The 21,640-nt window shown below is 39.8% G+C and overlaps 1 long non-coding RNA gene across 2 annotated transcripts in view; it reads right to left on the bottom strand.

Annotated features, from left to right (window-relative positions):
* The window catches only part of LOC114015077 (uncharacterized), a 100,489-nt gene that overhangs the window by 66,579 nt on the left and 12,270 nt on the right, over positions 1–21,640 (bottom strand). For both annotated transcript variants that reach the window (XR_008731331.1, XR_003558839.2), the window contains exon 2: positions 14,248–14,452. This is a non-coding gene — a long non-coding RNA (uncharacterized LOC114015077). The remainder of the gene's footprint in view (positions 1–14,247; positions 14,453–21,640) is intronic.

Genomic DNA, 21,640 nt, shown 5'->3' on the forward strand with positions numbered 1-21,640 from the left:
ATGCTCTCTTTGAACTAATGGATTTAACATAACTTTAAACTACCAAGAAAAGCCCTGTTTTCTTTTCCTTTTCTTCCTTTGTGTTGTGAATAAAACTGTTTTTAATTGGCTCAGTCTTGAGATAAACTCAACCCTTTAACAATACTTCTCATAAATTAGCTATGGTGATAAAATCAGCATGTATTGCATGCATTAGAATTACACTGAACTTTCTGAGTGAAAAGGAGATATTTCAAGGTCCTCTTCGATTCACATGTAATTTCACTGAAAAAAAAATACTCTACGTGAACTGCTGCTATCTGTTGGAAAATACATAGAAAGGCATTTGTTACATATATGGCTAGATTAGGAGTCAAACCAAGGAAAATAAAGCAGCATACTCCCTAGAATACTACCCATAAATTTTGTCCTGCAAACTTGATCTACAAAGGTGCTAGTTGTAGCTACTCATGCAATTGCTCCAGCTAGATTCATATACTGATTTGGCTGAACTTTTAGGCTTTGTGAGATTTTGACTTTTTCTTAAATGGTCTCATATGGTTTATTCCCACATACTACCTTCTCATCACTTTAAACAAGCTGTTATTTATACTAGGTAGCTCAGATCCTTTGACTAGGAACATGCGTCTTCTGTTACGATACCCCGAACAATAAATATTAGAGCACATGGCTTAGATGCAGCTTCAAATACTGAAAGATGCACCTCACCAAACTTTAGTTGTGTAAAAGACTGGCATCAAGTCCAATGTAATCATTGAGGTTTCTTCTATGCAATCAGTGGAGAAAGACACCTCCAGTGTAATTCATCTCATCCATTCCAGGATAAATTAAAGCATCCACTGGAAGTACCTGCCTCTCTCCTTTAGGGGCAACCTACACAACCAGTTCAGAACTTTCCAACACTTTCAGTTAAATGAGATGAATCCCACCCTTACTGCCTAAGGCTGTACCTAATTACCAAGAAAAAACAGAGCGTGCCACAGGATTTTAATTACCCAGCTGGGATCCTGCTGGAGCTTGCTTAGCTTCCCATTCTGCGGAAATCAAGAGCAATGGGATGCAGCGGAGGAAGCAGCCTTGTGCACTCCAAGGTCATAGCCTAAAAAGGAGCCAGGATACAGTCTCAGACAGCACCTCAGTAAGATCAGTAATGGCAGCTTACATCTATACAACCTTTCATTGCTGGGGATGTGCCTGCTTAGCATGCTGCAGTGCTGCAGAGATCCTGGAGGCTCCTTGGATCAAGCTAGTCCAGAAGCGAGGTAGCTGCCTTGACCCAGCCCCACATACCAGCTTTTCATCACAGCTTATTTGCTACTTTAATTCAGCACATTGTCCTTGTTATATGCAAACTACATGGTTCAAAGCCAGCTTGGTTATATCTTCATTTTAGATAGTCAGAATGCCTGGAAACTCACACAGACTTTACTAGTTTGTACTTTAAAAGTTGCCTCCGCAACTAAAGGATTGGAAACACGTTTTCCCTGCAGGAAAACTTATTTTCTGGAGCATAGTTGAGGCTCATGGGAGATAAAGGAGGAGAACTGTACAAGGACAAGCCCTGAACTACAAGAGAGAGTCTACCAAACCACAACAAACAAAAATTATGTCCATATTGAGGAACCTATGTGACTCCAAGGTGAACTGGTGGAACACAAGAGTCCTTTTCCATCCCTTCAAAAATTTTGAATGCTAAAATTTTCAATCACATGTTACAACCAGGTATTATGCAAACACTTGTACTTTTTGATCTATGTTTCAATGAAGGGGTTTCGATAGGGCAGTCCCTTTGTGACCTCCAGCAATGCCAGAGCTGCTCTGGGGACAGGTCCAAACTCTGGGACAGCTGGGGCATGGACACAGTCACCAGAATGTGACTGTCCCATTCTGCACTGCTTGATTTCTTCCAAAAAGTGGTACAAATACTGAAATTAACTAGGGGCTCTTCTGACAGTCAGTGAATATAGTGCTCAGTGGTGAGCAGGCTGAAGCCTTCAGCAAAGCCTGAGAGCCTGCCTGCTCCTACCTGGAGGATTACACTTTAACTCTGTAAAAATACCATTTGTCTGCAACTACCTCAGCACCTTTATTTATCCCAGGTCCTTGAGATTAAAGCAGCAGGTAAGGAAGGAGCTGAAAATAATGTATTTTCTTTGCTGCATTTTACCTACTTTTCCTGGGTCCACAGCCTGTTCATACATCCACCGGAGAGCAATGGCCTTGACCTTCCTGCAGGATCAAGACCAGAGTGAGGAGCTGCTACCACAAAGTCCTTTCCCTCCAGCCTCATACCTACACCACAGCCTTCAGTCTTGACACGAAACACGAACACCGAGCTCACACCTCTGCCACAGCAATGCTTTGGAGGAACAGCAGCTGCCTGCGGCACAGGCTGCAAGCAGCCAAAAGCCTCAGTGGGACATCAGGCAAAGGATTTCCAACTACAAAGAAGGAATGGAGGGATGCATTTCCGTACTGCACACACTCACTGAAAAAAGAATTTAAATTAGCTGCCATTGGTTTCTTGAGGTCTGAAGACTGTGAAGTTTGAAGGAATTCATATTTATTCAAGCAACACCAATGAAGAGTAGGAACTAATATCAGCACATGACTATCATCAACCTGTCTGTATGGTATATATACTGTACATCTTTCCTGCACATCTCCATCTCTGTGTTTTGTTGGATTTAGCCTGCACATTGATTAGGAAAGAGACTTGGTCTTTCTGCACATCTGCCATCTCCAAGTAAGGTTATTACCATAAAATCCTTAGGAGCAAAGGCAGAGTCACTTGGGAGACTTCTGACTCACACTTTACATTGAAAGTCAATGGTGCAATGACTTTTTGTGCTGGTTTTGGCTGGGATAGCGTTAATTTTCTTCATAGTAGCTAGCATGAGGCTACTTTTTTGTGGATTCCTGCTGAAAACAGTGTTGATAATACAGGGATGTTTTCATTAGTGCTGAGCAGTACTTACACAGAGTCAAGGCCTTTTCTGCTTCTCAATCCACCCCACCAGCAAGGAGGTTGGGGGTGCCCCAGAGTTGGGAGAGGACACAGCCAGGACAGCTGACCCTAAATGACCAAAAGGATATTCCATACCATATGACGTCATACTCAGCATATAAAGCTGGGGGAAGAAGGAGGAAGGGGGGAAATTCAGAGAGATGGTGTTTGTCTTCCCAAGTAGCTGTTACACGCGATGAAGCCTGGCTTTCCTAGGGGTGGCTGAACACCTGCCTGCCGATAGAAAGTGGTGAACGAATCCCTTGCTTTGCTTTGCTTGCGCATGCAGCTTTTGCTTTATGTATTAAACTGTCTTTATCTCAACCCACAAGTTTTCTCACATTTACTTTTCTGATTCTCTCCCCCATCCCACCAGGGGGGAGTGAGTGAGCAGCTGAGCGATGCTTAATTGCCGGCTGGGGTTAAACCACAACACTTTTTCACAGGCAGACCTCAGAGTGACGTGGAACTTACCTTTGAGAGAGAGAGAGAGATACTGGCAGTATCTGAGGGCAAGGAGCAGTTTAATAAACTACAGCACATAAGGCCAAATGCTCTACTTCCTAAGTGCTGTTCATGGTGTGCAGAAAGACCAGAAATGAGCTCTATATTCCCCTTCCAGTTATTCCCCAGGCACAGGGACCTCTCAACAGAAACAGACCCTCAGCATCACCTTTCCAAAAAGCTCCAGAAACAGTGATGAGAACCGACAGGAGCACAATGCTTTCTGGCAGTCTCCAGCTGACATGGAAGCTATTGCAAACCGGTAAAATTCTTGTCTTAGCTTTAACCTTCATACTGTGCCACCACCAATAATGGTAGCTGAGCAATCTTCCTTTCTTCCCTTTCCCCACAGCAGAAGAGAACCCATATCAGAAAGATTTGATCCTTTGTCCACCAGGCACAATAACAAAATTTGCTAGAGCCAGATATGTGTTTCTGATGGTTCACTGAAGTTATATCTGTGCAATAAAACTAACATTGAATTATGTATTCTAAAGATGATTTGGTATGATATGGAAAAGAAACAGTATTGTTCTATGGGGTTCTGAGCACAACACGTGCTAAAATCTTCCGTTTTCACCATCACAATAAATATATTAGTCCACTCACCGACACCCATTTCAGAATATGTAAAAGTCCTTTATAAAATTTACCCTGCTGAAGCCTGATACACTATGTCAATGAAATCCCAATCCAGTTTATTTAGGACCTGTATGAAAGGATTCTGTGGTACATTAGCATGTTGATGCCTCTCAGCATGAATGCAAAAGTCAGCCACTGAATTAAGTTGCCCTGTCTCCCAGTACAGTCTTGGAAATAAATGTCAGGCATGCTTTCATCTGTACTCAAATCTGAATCAAGTTGTCTAAAGGGAAAACATACCCTTTCACATACTTATTCACCTAGAATAAAACACTTTATAGATGGTACATGAGACTGGGGAAAAAAACATGAAGAAATTAATTCCAGCTCTGACAGGAGCAGTTTTTTTTTAATGTATGGATATGCACACATTAATATCTCTGCCTTGTTTTCAATGTCTGATGGAAACTGGCTTCACAGTTGATGCCACATCTTGGTCTCATGGGACATAAGGAGAGAACAGCTTGATCTACAAACAGAAGTGCAATTACAGTTAGTTACATCATCCTTTAATTTTTAGTAACACGGGACAATCAATCATACACTGGAAAAGAAACACCAATGTGTTTTCACCAAGGTGAAAAATGGTGCAACTAAAAAGAAATAAAGGGAAGCCTCAGTGGCTTTCTAAGCAGTTTGGGGGTGTGGGTGTGGGTGTGGAGGTGATTCTCAATAAGATAGATAAAGTAGGCTTGTGCACTCTCTGCCAGAAGGATGCCTAGCTGCACACACAGAGTTGATCCAAATCAGATTCAACATATCCAGTCCCTGAAGCAAACACTCAGCTGCACCAACTATAACTCAGATTTTTTAGAATACAAGTACTAGTAACAGTTTGTTACAGTCTCTTCCCTGTATAACCAATATATTAGTAGATTTTTCTTTTTAATTATTTTGCTATTTGGATAATTCTAATCTGCACTATCCTCATATGGCTCCTACCAATCATGTATTAAGGGAAAACATATGTTTATCAATTTGTTCAGTTTATTGATGTATTTCTTATAAGATTACATGAATGTATCCTCAACATTCAGGAGACATGCCTAAGGGCAGGCATTTTGTTTATACACAACTTGATTCAAACTAAACATAATGCAACCGTTCATAGGTGATGAGACTGCTAAAACAATCGCCAGCTCCCTTCTCAGTACTGGAGGGAGAAACAGGATTCAAAATGCAAAATGAGTTTCAGACTTAAAAATCAAATCATGTGAGCCATTCAGACCTAGTGTAAATGCCACTGAATGTTAAATCAAACAGATAATCTTCCCCCCAGGGGAAAAAAAATAAAGTTTTAAATTAATCTCCAAGCATGGGATTAAATCAGTAAAATTACAGTTTAGCCTCCCTTCCACCAACTCCAATCACAAACAGCCCAATTCTGCAGAAGACCAAGCAGCCACCTCTCACACTGATTGCCATTAACGGCAATAATGCTTGCCAGGAATGCATCTAGGGTTGTTATTTATACCACGGTTTGCAATAAGGAAGTAATCATACTCATAACCAAATACAGAATCAAAATATACTTATTTCGCATTTCAGGGCTAAACACAGCAAAAATCCCTTTCCAGCCCTGCTTTTTCTACCGCAGTGAGAGTTTTAGTTAAATGATGGCATTTCTCACAGCATTCATGGTCAGCACTGACTGGCAAAGAAACCAGCCCAGACTTGACTCTTCACTGCACTGTTCAGTCTACCGTTAGCTTAGCAAGATGGAAACAGCCACGACCTCACTGTCACAGTTTCTCAGACTGTCTGACAGTAGTTGCTGACTCCTTTGCAGGACAGTGAGACAAAGTCATTGCCGTTTTAATAGGATTGCAGAGCAGTTTCACATGCAGCCCTGGTACAATCATGCTGAAATCAAAGAAATAGATCATAAATTAATCCTTTAGTGTAATAAATAGTAATCTTAGCCCACCCACCAGACACACTGTGGAGCAGAACTGATGCAGGTGCTGTGTGCAAGGGAACAGCCTGAAGAGCGACACCAGTGTGTGAAAGCATTTGTGTAGACATTAAGTCCTTTCTCTGAAGAGAGCCTAAGCCAAAACAAAATGTTCTCACTGTATGGTGGTTATCCAAAGTGGCCTTGCACAAAACACCCTTTACAACCATTTCTCACTCAAGCCTTCAGAGCTCTCCTCCCTGGTGGTGTCCCTACATAATGTACAAACACAGGCACACTCTCAAGGGTGCTTCTTACCTTGAACAACTTTCTGTCCATGATACTGGTTCAGGAAAGGATTTAATGGCATATATCTATTCTTTTTTAAGGAAACCTGGAAACATGTACCTGAACTACAACACTCTCCAGAGTAAGTTTCTTCTAGAAGAACAGGATGGGAGAAAGGATGAGCCATCAACCCTCCTCCATCCTTGAACAGACAGGGAAGGAGGTTCAAAGAGGTGAAGCAACTTGCCAAGGGACAGTCAAGAAGCCTATGAAAGAGCTGGGCCCTAACACTAGATGCTGTTAATCAGTTTAATACTTTAATGCCAAAACATTTTTTCTATTAGAAGAGTCATCAAAAATTACACAGGTATTTTTAGTATGTAATTGGATAGAAGTAGACAACAGTCAGGTGAACGTTATACAATACTCCAAAACCAAGAAAGCATACATCCATCACTGGAAAAAAAATGTGAAAGCTATGTAATGTTTTACTATGGCATCCTCATTTTATAATGTTCAGCCCACTGATCCCATGGAAAAAGCTACTATGAAATCATTCAACAGAGCAAGACTGTAAGAATTATTAGGATCTGCAAAGTATTACTAAAATTATTGCTACTTAAAAGTTTCTGAAGCATGATATTAAACATCTGTACTACTGTTGTGTCAAGAATTTGAAACATTTGTACCTATGTAGTACCTCAAGTAAACAGAACCACATCAAAGGAAATAACTGACAAAACCTTCTAAGTATACAATTTAGTTCACAGGCATGTTTTTACTATTTTTTATTCCTTGCAACCTCTTAGTAAGTTTTTATTTTAAAACAAGTTGCTCAAGAACTTCACTTTATTCTTTCACTTCATGAAAAATGTGTAAGAATTGTTTCAGCACTCTGTAAAATTGTAAATTTGTAGATTTGTAATTTCGCATCTGTAAATTTGTATCTGTAAAACAGACCTTCCCCTTCAGCTAGAATGAGTAAAAGGACACTTCCCTTATGTCAGATTTTGTCAACAAAACATGTAACTTTCCTCAGTTATTTTCATTTCTCTTCTCACCTACTCAACAAGTTCAAATTACACAACTGGCAAAATTGAGAGTCCCATTATCTGAGTTGCAGGTCAATTAGTTCAAAGGCAGCTGGGAGTAATAGGCATCTTCCAGGACATGTACAGAGAAGCAATGAAACCTTCACACTTTGTTGTGGGAAGTCAGTCTGCAAAAGCTTTAAGGAGAATTAAAATGCGCAGGAATAATGTTCTGTTTCATTCGATGCATTCAACATTTTAAAGCTGAAGGGCAGAGATGCAAGCTCAGGATTTCTTCCTTGCTGCCTGCCAAGGAAGCCAGACCTTCAGCCCCTTCTTTTACTTCAGTCTACTTAATGAATGGCAACACAATACAAAATCTCTGATCCAGCTCTAAACCCATTTACAAACCATCAGCCTACAAAAGAGTGTAGATCCTGAGTTTTTTTGCTAACAAGCTAAGCCCAAAATAAGCCCATTCTTGTCTTTGACATACAGATGTTAGCAGAGAGGCACCATTTTCCTCTCTGGGTAAATACAATGGAAAGTTTTTTTATGTAACTGGTGAAGCTGCAATGAGCTCCTACCTACCATTATCATCAAGTCTAAACATCTATGATGACATCTATACTAAAACTTCCAACTTTTAAAATCACAAGTTATATCTCTTTTTCTCCTCCGAAGAGTCATTAGATGCCTAACACAAAATTCAGTTTGAAGACACAGATCAGAGAGCTGGATGAAGATCAGGCCTAGGCCATATTCTCAGTTAAAAGGATGTACTAAGGAGCTAGGTGAAAAAATGTTAAACTTAACTCAATTTCTGACAAATGTTCAATTCATGCAAACATTACCACAATGAGGCATTTGTAACTTTTGTGCTGGAAACATGTCTTAGATCTGTTTGCCATTTCAGAGGATGGGTGAAGAATGACCTAACAGGAGAGCAACATGGCAAATTATATTGTGTTGGCCTCTGAAATGAGGGACAATTATGTTTAAGTCCTTGTTCCAAGCCAGAGAAAGCAGAGATTCAGACCTTTACCATGATGAACTTTTAGTGCCCTAAATACCTGAATAGTTTCTGTACCAAGATAGCAGGTTTCTGGTTTTGCTCTCATTATTTTCTAGCACATTTCAAAATACCTGGTTTTCCCTACACTAGACCAAGACCAACAAGAAAATCTAGGTTCAAATTATATTTTGCATACCCAGAAAGCTTTGCAAACCCAGCTCATAGCTCACCACCCGCACTCAGCCCCGGCATAAGTGATTCCATCAACTTGCACAGATCTGTGCTCGTTTTCACAAGGTCTGATTTAACCCTGACCTCTAAACTGCTCTTGGACAGACCTCAGAGCTGCTTCTATTTAATATTTTGTACCATAAGCAACTATTCCACTATTCAGCATCAATTTAAAATCAATTGCACAGCACCACAGTCAGCCAGTTATCTAAATATACCCCAGATAGGTAAGGCTCAATTACACTGGATAAGTGAAGAATACATAGAAGAGATTCATCACCAGCTCAGATGGATATCAATAAAAGATGTAATCAGCAAGGGACTGCATGAAATATAAGAATGTGGACACATTTTGTGAGTTAATTCTCCTGTATTTCATTAAAACCAACTTTTAATCTTTTCTTAACTTTTTTTTATATTGATGAATTGGATGGAGTGAACAAGACAAGACTTTCCAATAAGTCTAAGTCTGTGTACAGAGCCCATGACCTAGCCCATAATAACCAGTGAATGTTTTTGCCTTGTTCTTGGCAGAAAACAGACCACAGCCAACACCCAGACCACTGGAAAATTTTGTCTTGGCCAGGGCCAAGGTGTGGATCTCACTGGTGAACTTCTCCACGTAGATTTCTCTTACCGTCCCCCTGGCCCTCAGCACGGCAGGTCCTGGCCACAGGGCAGCAGGTTCCATGGCTGGCACAGCAGAGCCACACCTGGAGTACAGCACCCAAAGGTCAGACCTCAGCCAAACCACCCAGCTGGTTACAGGAATGGATTGAGCAGCACCAGGATAAGCAAAGTTCAGTGTGACCAAAGAAACAGGATGGAAACTCTGATTTTATTTCCCACACTAAGCACCCTGAGAGTGCACTGAGAGATACTGTGTAACAGACCAGGAATCTTGACTGAATCTTGACAACTCATTTGGTATATGATATACTTATTAGATACTAAGATCAGCTCAAAAGCAATGGGAGAAACATGCTGAAGGAATGTTCCTTGTGACGAACAACAAGCCAATAGCAAAAAAAAAGAGATGAACAAGAGAGACAGAGACAGGAATGGGTGAGTAACCATTATACCTCTCTTCTCTTACATCATCTTACTCCCAGGAGAATTTTCTTGGGTTTAGAAGTGTTTGACATAGTTATTCTCCCTATTTGACAGTTGCAAAGACAACTGGAGTTACAAATTCTTCTTATACTGGAGTTTCAATTTTCTGCCACACACAAATGTAGAAAAGCAAGTAAAAAGAAAAATGTTTTAGGTTATCTATTGTCAGTCAAAGCCTCAAATTCACTACATCTGCACAGTGGCGTAGTTTTGTGATTTGTTTTTTTAAAATTTAAGTGCAATAAAAAGCTTTTCTTCTAGATTCAATAATACGGAAAGATTTGGAGCGCTGCATCCAAACAAGTTTTCAGCAGTATAAACATATTTTCATCTTTTATTAATACTATTATTACTACCACTATTATGTACTTTTTTCCAAAGCTTTGTTACCTGTGTGAGTTCTGTCCTTATCTATCGTGGAATCATTTATTAGTCCTTTACTCCTGGGAAAAGGAGAGGTTTCCTTTTCTTCTTCCTTGAACGTTATCTGCTCCCAGACAAAATGTAACACCTGCTGGTTTCTATCAATTACTTATGAATAGAAAAAAATAACGCTATAGTTGATATTGTATCTCTTTGTGAATAAGTCAGCTAGTATATTTTTCCACAGAACATACAATTATTATCTACACAATACAATCAAACAAAATAAGGACCAAGCTAAATCCACCTTTGTAAGCAAAAGGAGTAGCAAATGTAAAAATAAGTCACTTTACAGAGTGTCCTGGCCCTAGAGATCTGCAGACAGGTGCTGGAAGCTCTGCTGGGGGTGACAGGCAGAGGCAGTGACTGCTGGTGTGATGTAGTGCCCAGCCCACCCCATGCTGTGGACCTCAGCCCTGCAGCACCTGCACAAGGGCCAGCCCTTGGGCTCACACCCTCGAGGCTGCTTACTGCTTGGGTTGCTTGCCTCCCTCTATGGGGGATTACGTGGTGTCAGGCACCCTCTGTACCAGGAAGGAGGAGAAACAGCTTAACAGACATTTAATAAGCAAACTGGAGGAAGGCCAGCGTCACCTATGGGCTGCAAAAGTAATTCAATACCTTCGGCATCCCATTTTGTCAGGGGAAACGTGCTGGGCCCAGCTGGGGCTGTAAGCCTGTGCCTCTGTGCACATCCCGCTTTCTTCAACGTGCTCTCTTCAAACACACTCGGGTGTTCTGCAAACATTTGCTACCACTAACACTGTTAGCACTGACCAGAGTACACTAATCAGGTGCAAACACTGTGCATTGACTGATTGTTGAGATTTTGTCCACATATATTATTGGATAATGTTTGTTGAGCATTTGGATGACTATTATTTACTTTGTTGTTTGGAGTACTTGGTTTCTCTAATACAAATTAAAATCTACAAAACAGGAGGGAAAGAAAGAGGGGTGATTCTCAAACCAGTGGAACCCACCATAAAAGCATGAAAGCTTGCCATAAAAATGCTTTCAGGATTTGCAGACGCAAGTCCATGCAAATGCTACAAGAATAACAGCATGAAAACAATAACAGAAAAATGCTGGCACAGAGGCTCCACCTAACAGCTCAAAGCTTCAGAGGGAGGTTACAGAGCCACAAAGGAGCAGGCTCTTGCTCAGGCCAAGGCACATTGGTATCTACAGTACTGTGCAACACCCCTGCAGCACAGCACATCTGGAAATCTGCTCCCCCCTAAAACCAAATTTTTTTCTCATATGGAGTTAAACCAGACCTATTTTCAGTGTAACCAATATGAATAATTTATTCATATTTTAGTGATTATAATAATCTCATAGTCTTTCCTAACATAGCTCTCAACTCATACGGAGGTAGCAATGCCAGAATTAGGCATGGGTCTGGAGATTCAAACAGAATTGAGCTTTCTGAATTCTGAAGATTGCAAACAGAATTTGTACCATCCTATCCTTGAATTAAACTAGGAGGCTCACTATGTTTCTCGTTATTACAGGTTCAGGCAGGTTTATGTCAGAAAACAGAATCCAAACCAGCAGGGGAATCTCAGCAAGGAGGCAGAGGACTGAATGCACATGGTGAGTAAATTATCCTCTCATCTTCCAAACTGCTCCCTCTGGATCGCATTAATGACATGCATTAGCTGTGTGCACCAGCACAGAAAAAAATTAAGCCATGTTTCTGAACAATAAATTATCTCTTTATCAAGAAGCTATAGGTGGACTATATAGATGGCAGCAGCTAGACAAATAAATTAAATTGTCAAATAAACAATTTGTGAACTTCATCTTACTTCCAAGGATTAACTAATGTCTCCATTTGGGTTCCGTCCTCAGTTTCTGTTATAGGCAAGGTAAAATTACAAGTGTTTGTGACACATACAGCCTTGCTGGGCCACTGCCTATGTTTCTCTGAATAAAGAGAGGATTTAAATTTTTAGCATTCCTGGGTTAACAGGAGAAGAAAGAGGACAGAAAAATATTCAGAAAGCTCCAGTAAACTCACTGAAAGTCCAAGACATCAATCCAAGCAGTTACTTTCCAGCATAACCTATGATTAAGTGACTAAGTGCATCTATCAACATTGTAGGCTGCTAAATGCACTGGGAACCCACCACTGAACTTGAAGATAAAGATCCATGGCAGGGCAAGACAAGACAAGGCGGACAAGCATGAGGACTCCACTCCAGTCCCTGAAAAAGTTACAAGTGCTTTACTACCACTGGCAGGGGAGAGAAGACAGGCCCGCTGCCCTGCATCAGTCAGGGCGGTGGGCAGCCCATAGGGCACTGCCCCAGGAAGGCTGAGCCCTAGTGCCAGGCAACGGGATTTCTGAGATGCCCACTCATCCCACAGACGAAGGGAACAGGGGTCAGTGAAATTCATTCACTGGGAATCACATCTGTGCTTATCTGGCAATCCAGCCACACACGCACATGCCACCACCCAGGAGCAGGGGCTGTAATGTCAGGTTTTCCTCAGGGAGGTCCTTGACTCTTGTGTAGAAGGTGGGTGGCAATGACAACACCAGACTCATGATTAGGACCACGCTGTGTGTCCTATAGTTTTCCTATACACCCAGTTGAAGGGTCCCAGTGTAACGAAACTCCAGCACACACTGGAGGTGCTACATTGCCTATGGTGTCAGTGGAGATAAGAAGACATCCACTTCCTCAGTGAATACTGGTGGGTTTTCTTTTGCCAATTTCAAGATGTTTCCAGACTTATTTGGGATACTCAATGTTGATTTCCAAAATGGTGATACTTGTAAATATTGGTCTCTTGGGTTTCTTCTAAACAACCCTAACTAAACCTGCTAAAATGGTATTCTAGCAGATGAAAATGTTTACCAGTTGAGGTATTTTATTTTTTTTCCCATGAACAATCTACAAACTTCATTTGGAAAAGGAATGGAAACAAGACAAAAAAAAAATAGGGCAGAAGAGTAATTTTAGAACAAAAAGCAAGCCTTTCAGTTCCCGCAAAACTCTATACCTACAAAAGCATTAGATCACACATCATGGCAATGCAGTAATTTCCCCTCTCAATTTCTACCAGTGGTCAATAACTATTTCAGGTACTTCTAAAAGCTCAATTTTAACCATTTTGAAAATATAGTATGTTGTTAACTCAGAAAATTACTTGTGTAACATCTTTCACAAAAAAAGACATTCATTAGAACAATAGTGTAGAGAATGGGACAACAGATTTATATTCCATGAGGCTAGTTACAGACAGGACAATCATCCTGTACTCTAAATGTCACCGTTACAAAAGTTTGGTATAAACTAGAAGTGTCACACAGTTAGAAACTTTTATAAAGGAAGTCTTGAAAAAGAATAAACATGAAACCATTTGCAGCAAGCCTCCAGGTTTTACTTAGATGTGCACTCAACTTTGAAGAGCCAATCTACACATAGTCCTTGGCCAAATTGTGCTAGTGCTTAAAACTAACAGAGCCTTGCTAAAACTGTGTGATTTAAATTGTCCTGGGTTATCTTAAACTTTTCAGATGACCTCCCACTGCACAGCACCACAGGAGTGAATTGGTTTAAAGCGCATTACATCCTCCAAGAAGTACAAAGTTACTACCAGAGCCTTGTTTCTGACCCAGAAACTAAGAGACTGCCTTTTTACTACAGAACAGATGGTAGCAGGAAATCAGCATTAAAGCATGCATCCTACTATCATCATTTAGCACTGTTCCCACTTTTTACATGTGGTTTTCCTCTAAAAAATGCAATCAGAGCATTGTGAGAATTGCATTTTTGTCTTCTCTTATGGATTTGCAGGTTAAATACCTCAATATACCTGTAAAAGGTCTTTCTCTTCTAAATCTCAGGCCTACAAATTCACTCTGGAGAATTGGAAGTCAAGCTGGCTTGCTTCCATCTTAAACATTAGTACCAGACATAAAGGTTTCACAAGCCAAAATTAACTTGTACTTGTGCTTCTGTAAATTCCCTACTTTTAAATCAAACTTTTAGTTTTGAACACCACATCAGGTTAATTGTCTTAAATGGTTCTCAGGGCAAATATTTAAACTTGTGGAGCTGAGACTGGAGGGCTAGAGATTTACCTGAGCACTGCCGATGCAGGGACTTGGGACCCTGATGAATATTGTTCTATCAAGGGTCTCTGCTACTGGTGAGCCCCACTCCGCACACTCTTGCTTCAGTCTCTGAGCAGGAATTGCTGTGACGTCTGCTTCATAGTCTCCAAACTCCTTTGGCCCTCAGACTGCTGGCTCAGACACCTTTTCTTCCTCTTCCTCACATTTTCCCCTGAGGAATAACATGTATGGTATCTTTAATAAATAAGATTTCCCCTGAAGACAGGTTACAATTGAGTAAGTGAGGAACTGAATTATTTTTGTTCGGTCCAGACACAAGCATCAGTGTTTCTGTCCCTTGTATAGCAATACATGGAGGTGGTGAGGCAGCGCAGCAGTGCCCTGAAGCCATACCTGCCCTGCTAGGTGCCTGATGAACCCAAAAGCAGGCACAGTGTGTTCCCAGAGCCATGCTCTGCACCCCTATACTGCCTAGGTCACTTGTGCCTCAGTGACTTATCTCCCATAAGGGCATGCTGACCACCGTATCAGTCTTTCTGACCCACATATGGCCATATTGCATGACTGCAAGTCATTGTGGCACTTAGGGCAGGGGGCAGAGGCTAAACAAGAGCTGGCACATCTATTCTTAACTCTCCTTCCTGATACTAAGCACACACTCTGCTCACACTAAAAATTTGCACAGACTCAGTTAATATTCTCCTGAACTCCTCAGGGCTTGCAGAAAGCTGCTTCGGCATTGGCTTGTGTCCAGAGATTTTGGACGAGTCAGTCTGGGACCAAGTACAAGCTCAGCCCGCACTGGCAGCACAGCCAAACTGCTGCATGCAGCCGCGTGAAGAATGGATTCATTTCACGGGTAAGCAAGGGAAACTATTGCGAGACCTGCCAATCAGGGACATTTCATGAAAACTAATTTCACCTTTAAGCCATATCACTGAATCTTTTGTAAACCCATTATTTTCAGACCAGCTGTAAACACTACAGCAGAAATTCCGGAAACCCAAGAAATTTCTGCAACATAGCATTTTTACCTGTTTATGAAATATTTCCTAGTAAAGCAGACAATGTCTTGACCAAAGGAAGCCCCAGAGAAATCTGGTAGATCTCCCTGCTTATTTGGATGCACAAAGCTCCACAGCAATACTGGTACATTTCTGAAATAGCTGATGGCAAGCCATGCTTATTTATTTGTTCAGGTCTACAGGTTCAAATTGCCTCAGCTAACTTACTCGGAACTAATGCCATTATAAATGTTTGTAAATGTCAGAGATTATCCTCTTGGTTGGTTTTATATTACTTACTCTTCAGTGCTTTAAAATGATACAGTGCTGTCCTATTTAAAAGTAGACTTTTTCCTAATACATGCAAATGCACCAAATTCAAGACTTTCCCATTGTTTTGAAGTTCCTCGAATGGCAGAAAAAATCACCATCCTGCTTCCAGAAAGGAAGCTTCATTGTACTTCCATTGCATTTACTTAGGGAAAAAAAATCTGCAACAAATAATAGTTTTAGATTGCAGATCTGAGAATGTTAAAGTTCTTACTTGTCTGTCAGGGAAGAGGCATAATTAAATATATAATTGTAGTATATACTGAGATTTACAGCAATTTAACCTCTCCTCCCCGGAGTTATCAAAAGAGGAAGATAGAGGTACCAGCAGCACTTCTAGGAGTGAAGCCAGATCGTGCTTGCTCTGAAAAGCAAACATTCCCCTCCACTACTTTGTCTCTAAAATCCCTTTTAGAAGAACACTTAGAGAGGGAAATTTTATTGAAATTACTACAGAATTTATACAACAAGTAGTCCAGGTCAGGTAATAATACAATTGCTCTTGTCATAAGCAACACCTACCATCACATAATGGATTCAGACCATATTATCCTCTATTTTTATTTCTGAACTTTAGGTACACTTATGCTCTCCTTGAAATGTAAAGCAGTATCTATAAAGAAATAGGGTTCAAAACTGTCAAAAAACACAAAACCTAACCATACTTTAAGCACTAAAATTACACAGCTCTTCTGTACCTACAATCAGCATGAGCCTTACTACTTAGAGAATGGGGCTACACCCAAGATATAACAATAGGAATTCATATATTCAAAATTTGTGCATTTTTCTGCTTCTTTCATATTCTTAAAAATAATTTTAAAATTTCCTTCTCACCCTAATAACCAAGGAAGCACATCGCTGTAAATACTCAGTAACACACCACAGCACACTTTTTAATCCTAAAAAAATGTGAGCAATAATGTAAACATCAACACATGTATTTTTCTGTCAGATCACTTCAAGAAATTCAGGTTGTGCAAAAGCAAAAAGCAGCATTGGAGCAAAGGAGCAAAAAAATTACTTTGAAAGAGCACATACAGAAAAGCACTTCTGTCATTTTCAATGTCATTTCAAAAATTTGCATTAATGTTTGGAGTTATCAGCTAAGGACTAATGTTGGTGATGACACTAGATATACTCTAGAAATAGGAGCCTCACTGTTCAGAGAGGGGGAATGAGATAATGGAGACAAATCAGGGGAACTAACTCTGAAATCATGTATTTGTCAAAAGCATTGAGTGTTCCTATGTTTGAGCAAAACTTCCTACTAAACCAATTTCACTGCAACATACGCTTCTTAACTAGGCACAGTTTATGAAAATCTTGAGACTGATATACTTTATTACATTCAGTAAGCCACTACACAGTCCAAAGTAATTCCATATTTATAAAATTTTCCCATTTAAAACAGAATAAAAATTCTGTTTACAATGGCAACAGTCCTATCTAGACACCCAGATGTTAAAAACAATCCTTTGTGAATACAGTTAATTCCATTCTAAAATACAGCTTATATTATGATAGCAAAAGAACTCTTCTCCCAGTATAATATACATCTTCCTTGGAAGATGTGAGGGTTTCACCAGAAAATCTTTTTAAGTGATGACAGAAAGCAATACTTCTGACATCCAAAAATGATAAATATTCAACACACAAAATAAATTCTTTATTGTCGCCTCGTGAATGAATGAGAACATGAGGTTTTTTACATGCTGGATGAGTTCATAATATCTCCCTTATGGTTTATTTGAACTTTTCCAGAGAAGAATGATTTGCCTGGCCACATTTTATTACTTATAGAACAGATTAGAGGGATTCTTCCTTCCTCCCTGAGACATACTGCAGGTCTCTGCCAATGTCTCCTGAACACCCTTCTTTTACAGGAGTCTTTCTTCAAAAATGGCAAAGGTGACCCCATGCAGATGAGGGATGATATGCAACAAAAAACCTTAAGCATCATTAGCTATGAAGATTCACACTGTTTTAGGCAAACTACCAAAGACGAGCGAGCAGTTTGCTGGATTGTTCAGTGCACTCTCACCAAATGTGAGTTAGGAACACTTTATGAGAAATGCACATTGCAGGATCAGCACAAATGCGTATCAATTCAAAATGCCTTCCTAAATTCATGGAAAAGCACCTTTCTCATTTGTTTCTCTGAAAAAGAATTTTTCTATACAGACAATAACTGATATTGAGAAGTTTCCTAGGGCCGCTAGATTCAACATATTATGTAAATGATGGAATTCATAACTTTTCTCCATCCAAAATGTAATTATAACTCTTCTCTGTGATACAGCAACAGATAATCCTTCTCTTCAAGGAGACAATCCTAATCAGGTTAACCTGAATTTTGACATTGATTTGCATAGAAAAAATATTGGGACCCTGACTACTTATGCATGAAGCAGCAGTTACCTGCCTCTAAGATAGTTCCTACATCAGTACTCATCTGCCACCTTGCATGACTCTCACAGCTTCCAAACTGAGCTTCTGATGTGGTCTGATTTTCACATCACTGGTCCAAAGTCAGCAGCTATTATCCATAACTAATATAATATGACAACAGTTCACAACGTCTCCCTCTTCAAATGCCCTTAGTAATTGTCATCATTCAGTATTTAGAATTATGCATACTGGGAAAATGTAGTTCATCAGTACAGAGTCTACTATGCAGAGGTTCCTCTCAAACCTTTATTCTTGAGTTCTTAGAGACAATATGAGCTCTGTGGATGTCAAGTGCTTCAAAACAAATACAATTCAAAGCAACATCCTTGATAATATAATAGAAGGAATTTTGACCAAATTGCCTTCTGTTTGCATGCTACCAATAAAAGCAGACCACACTCAGTTCGTATTACTTAAGCCAACATCCCATTAGAGTAACTCATGAGATCTGCAGCTAACTTTGCCAACGCAGCTCTAGATTACAGAAGATGAATACTGACAAATAATGACATATAATCATCACTTGTGTTCTTCAAGGTGTGTTATCCTGCTGACCGGTTCTTTCCTTCCCAGTGTCAAATTCTTCTTTTACAACAGCTCTTCTTCTGCAACAGAGTCAATTAATATCCCGTTTCCCATTGCACTTAAGTGCAAGTAGCCTGATTTTGCTGCCCTTTCTCACCTAAACAGCATTTTTGTCACATGAGCAGATCCACTGAATATAGTAGTACTGGTACAGCAAGGTATTATGTGAAATCGTGTCAGGGTGACAGAACTGAGCCCTTCCTGTTTAAACAGAGCTTAATTCTCAGGTGCACACCACTATTGCCCGTTTCCACTGCCCTGGCAGCACAAAAGGACCTTGAAATGGGTGAAAATAGAAATGATAGACCAAAACCAGGCCCAGCCCACACCCACTTCTGTGTACGCATACTGCAAAGCCATTAGCAAGGTGCACAGTGTGAATGATGGAGACACAGGTGGTGTTCCTGTGCAATGAATGACTGGACAGGCGTGTGTGTGACCAAATGTCTTCAGCAGTAAAAGCAATACAACAGTCAGTGCTCTGCTCCTTTATCAGAGATTCAAATGGCCAGCCACAGATCCTTGCATAGAAGAGGGAAAGTAAAATGCCCTACAACAGCAGCAACTACAGCCCTTAGCCCACCAGTGGGAGTCCCTGCGACCAGATGAGCTTTCCTAATGCTACTACAATCTTTAAAGCCATATTGGTCTATCATAAATGTTGAGACATGACTGGAGGCCAAAGAAGCACGGCTCAAAACTTAGGAAGAGAAAAGCATCACTAAAAAAATGAAGCATCACCTGAGAAGACTAGCTCTGAAGAAAATTAATTCATTTGCTACCAACGATATACAGTTTTTACTTAGATCAAGGCAAAAGGTTAAACATAGGTTAAACATACCACAAGTAGAAGGTAGAAATGTAGAAGAGTCTTTGGGCAAGCTCCTCTTCTAAAAAGACTGACTCCACCTCACCTGATTTCTCAGCACCTTGAGGTGAGAGAAAGCATTAACAAAAGCAGTATTTTTGCCTCTACTCTGACATCTTGAGACTGTGACTTGGTCAGTCATCTGAGTAATAAACTCACCATCCCTCCACCATCAAATATTTGACAAGGTGTTATTTTATCAGGACTAAGAAGCACTGATTTTTACTTTTTTTTTTTTTTCAAATTAATTGCAGAGGGTTTCTGAAGGTAGAAGTCTTTTCAGTTTGCAGACAACATGAGCAGAACAGAAATCTTTAAAGATAATTAAAAGGAAGCCAGTCAATTTCCACATACTTGATTGGAGCTAAGTTTATACTGTCACTGTCCTTGAAAGCATCCTCTGTTTGCATGGAGGAAAGAAGTAGAGGATATTTAATCTTATTAAAAGCAAAACTATATGTATCAGTGTCCTTACTCTGCACTAAATCATTTTTTATATTCTCCAATAGAAATAATTTAACGTACCCTAACATATTGAAGTAAGTTAAGTAGAAACAGAAGACTATCATCAGAACCAACACAGACCTGTTTGTTTAACAATGCCTCCTCCCTTTTTGGGATGTTAACCTATCTAAAGATCAGGTTAATTTTGCTTTAATTTTTAAGGGTTAGAAAAGAAACAGAAAAGAAAGTAGGCAAAAAGAGAAATGGACAATTTTTCAGATGAGACTTAATTGGAAGAATACGATGATTGTATGACCAATGGCGATAGAGAATACAGCCAAGTACAGAAGAGTTTTAAATGAAATCCCAAAGCAAGCAGACAGCATATGCAGTTAAATAGAGATAAATTTGGAATGAGACTAGCAGCAAAAAAAACCACCTCCAAAATCTCAAAACCTTTTCTGTTGAACAGAAAAAGTAACATTAAGCTAAGCGAATATGGAGCAAGAGGTGAAGGAAGCAATGTACATCACTAACAGCCAACAAGACTACATGTTTTTTATAGCAAAAAGAAAAAGCTTGCTCTGTAGGTGGGACTCGTTAGTTAAGATTCAAATTCTTGCCTATATAAACTTATAGTTCATAATCGGAGATGCAGTTTCTTGTCTTTAGGGAAAAAGTGATTTCGAAGAATGGCGGCCATACTGCAGATGAGATAGAAATCTATAAAGTGTTAAAGTAGAATAGCTATGAACAGGATCTAAATGTCTTGAAAACTAGCCAAATTTTCCCAGTGTGATTAGATCTAATTAGTGCTAAGCTTTCATTAAAAACCCTTTTTTGAAATAAATTATGTGTAATTTATTACATAGCCCTTTTTTTCTTTTTTATGCTGCCTTTATAGAACAGCTGGGTGCTTTAAATTTATTGCCTTTTATTAAAAAATTCCTATTGAAAATATATGAGCTAGCTTGTTGCACCCTTCAGCACTAACTCAGCTACAGGCAGACAGCAATTTTGTCAGCCTGGAGAAGTGCTTGAATTATTGCTCTGCTCTTGGTGTGGCCGATCCTGCGTTTAAGTAAATCTCCCAGGACTCATCAGCAAATCACACAGTATGCTCTATTCGGTACCTACCGCTAAATTACCTTTTAGGACCCACACAGAGATTTCATTAGTCCTATTTCCAACTCTTAAAAGTTACATTCAGAGATTGCTTGAATTTTTCTTTCCTTTATGAGGATTCTCAAATTCAGACATGACACTTAAAGGAAAGCTCAAGTATATTTGTCGAAAACCTGAGGGGAGATGACAGATTTTTTTAGACCATCCCAGAAAGCTTAGATGCTTCATCCTTTTCTTTAACCATACTGACTAAAATCATACATAACAACAGGGAGTCAGCACAGAAAAAAAAAAAAAAAAAAACCACAACACACTAGTCTTCTAATTTAGCACAGCTTTATCAGAGCATTATTCTTTCACTGTTGGAAAGCAGAGAGAAATGGTATGCACACTGTATTTGTCCTGAAGAGGTTGTGTGAATCTCTACAGACATCTCAGCAATGAGACTGATGCAAATTACAAAACAGTACCTCACTGAAAAACAAAAAGAGGTATTTCTGGAAGCCAAAGTGAGAACGGAGAGCGTTTAAGTCTATTTACCTAAGCAATCACAATTCACAATTCAAGGCAACAGAAGCCGTATAGTAAGTAT

The sequence above is a fragment of the Falco cherrug genome, chromosome 3 (genome assembly GCF_023634085.1).
Source record: "Falco cherrug isolate bFalChe1 chromosome 3, bFalChe1.pri, whole genome shotgun sequence".
Classification (NCBI taxonomy): Eukaryota; Metazoa; Chordata; class Aves; order Falconiformes; family Falconidae; genus Falco; species Falco cherrug.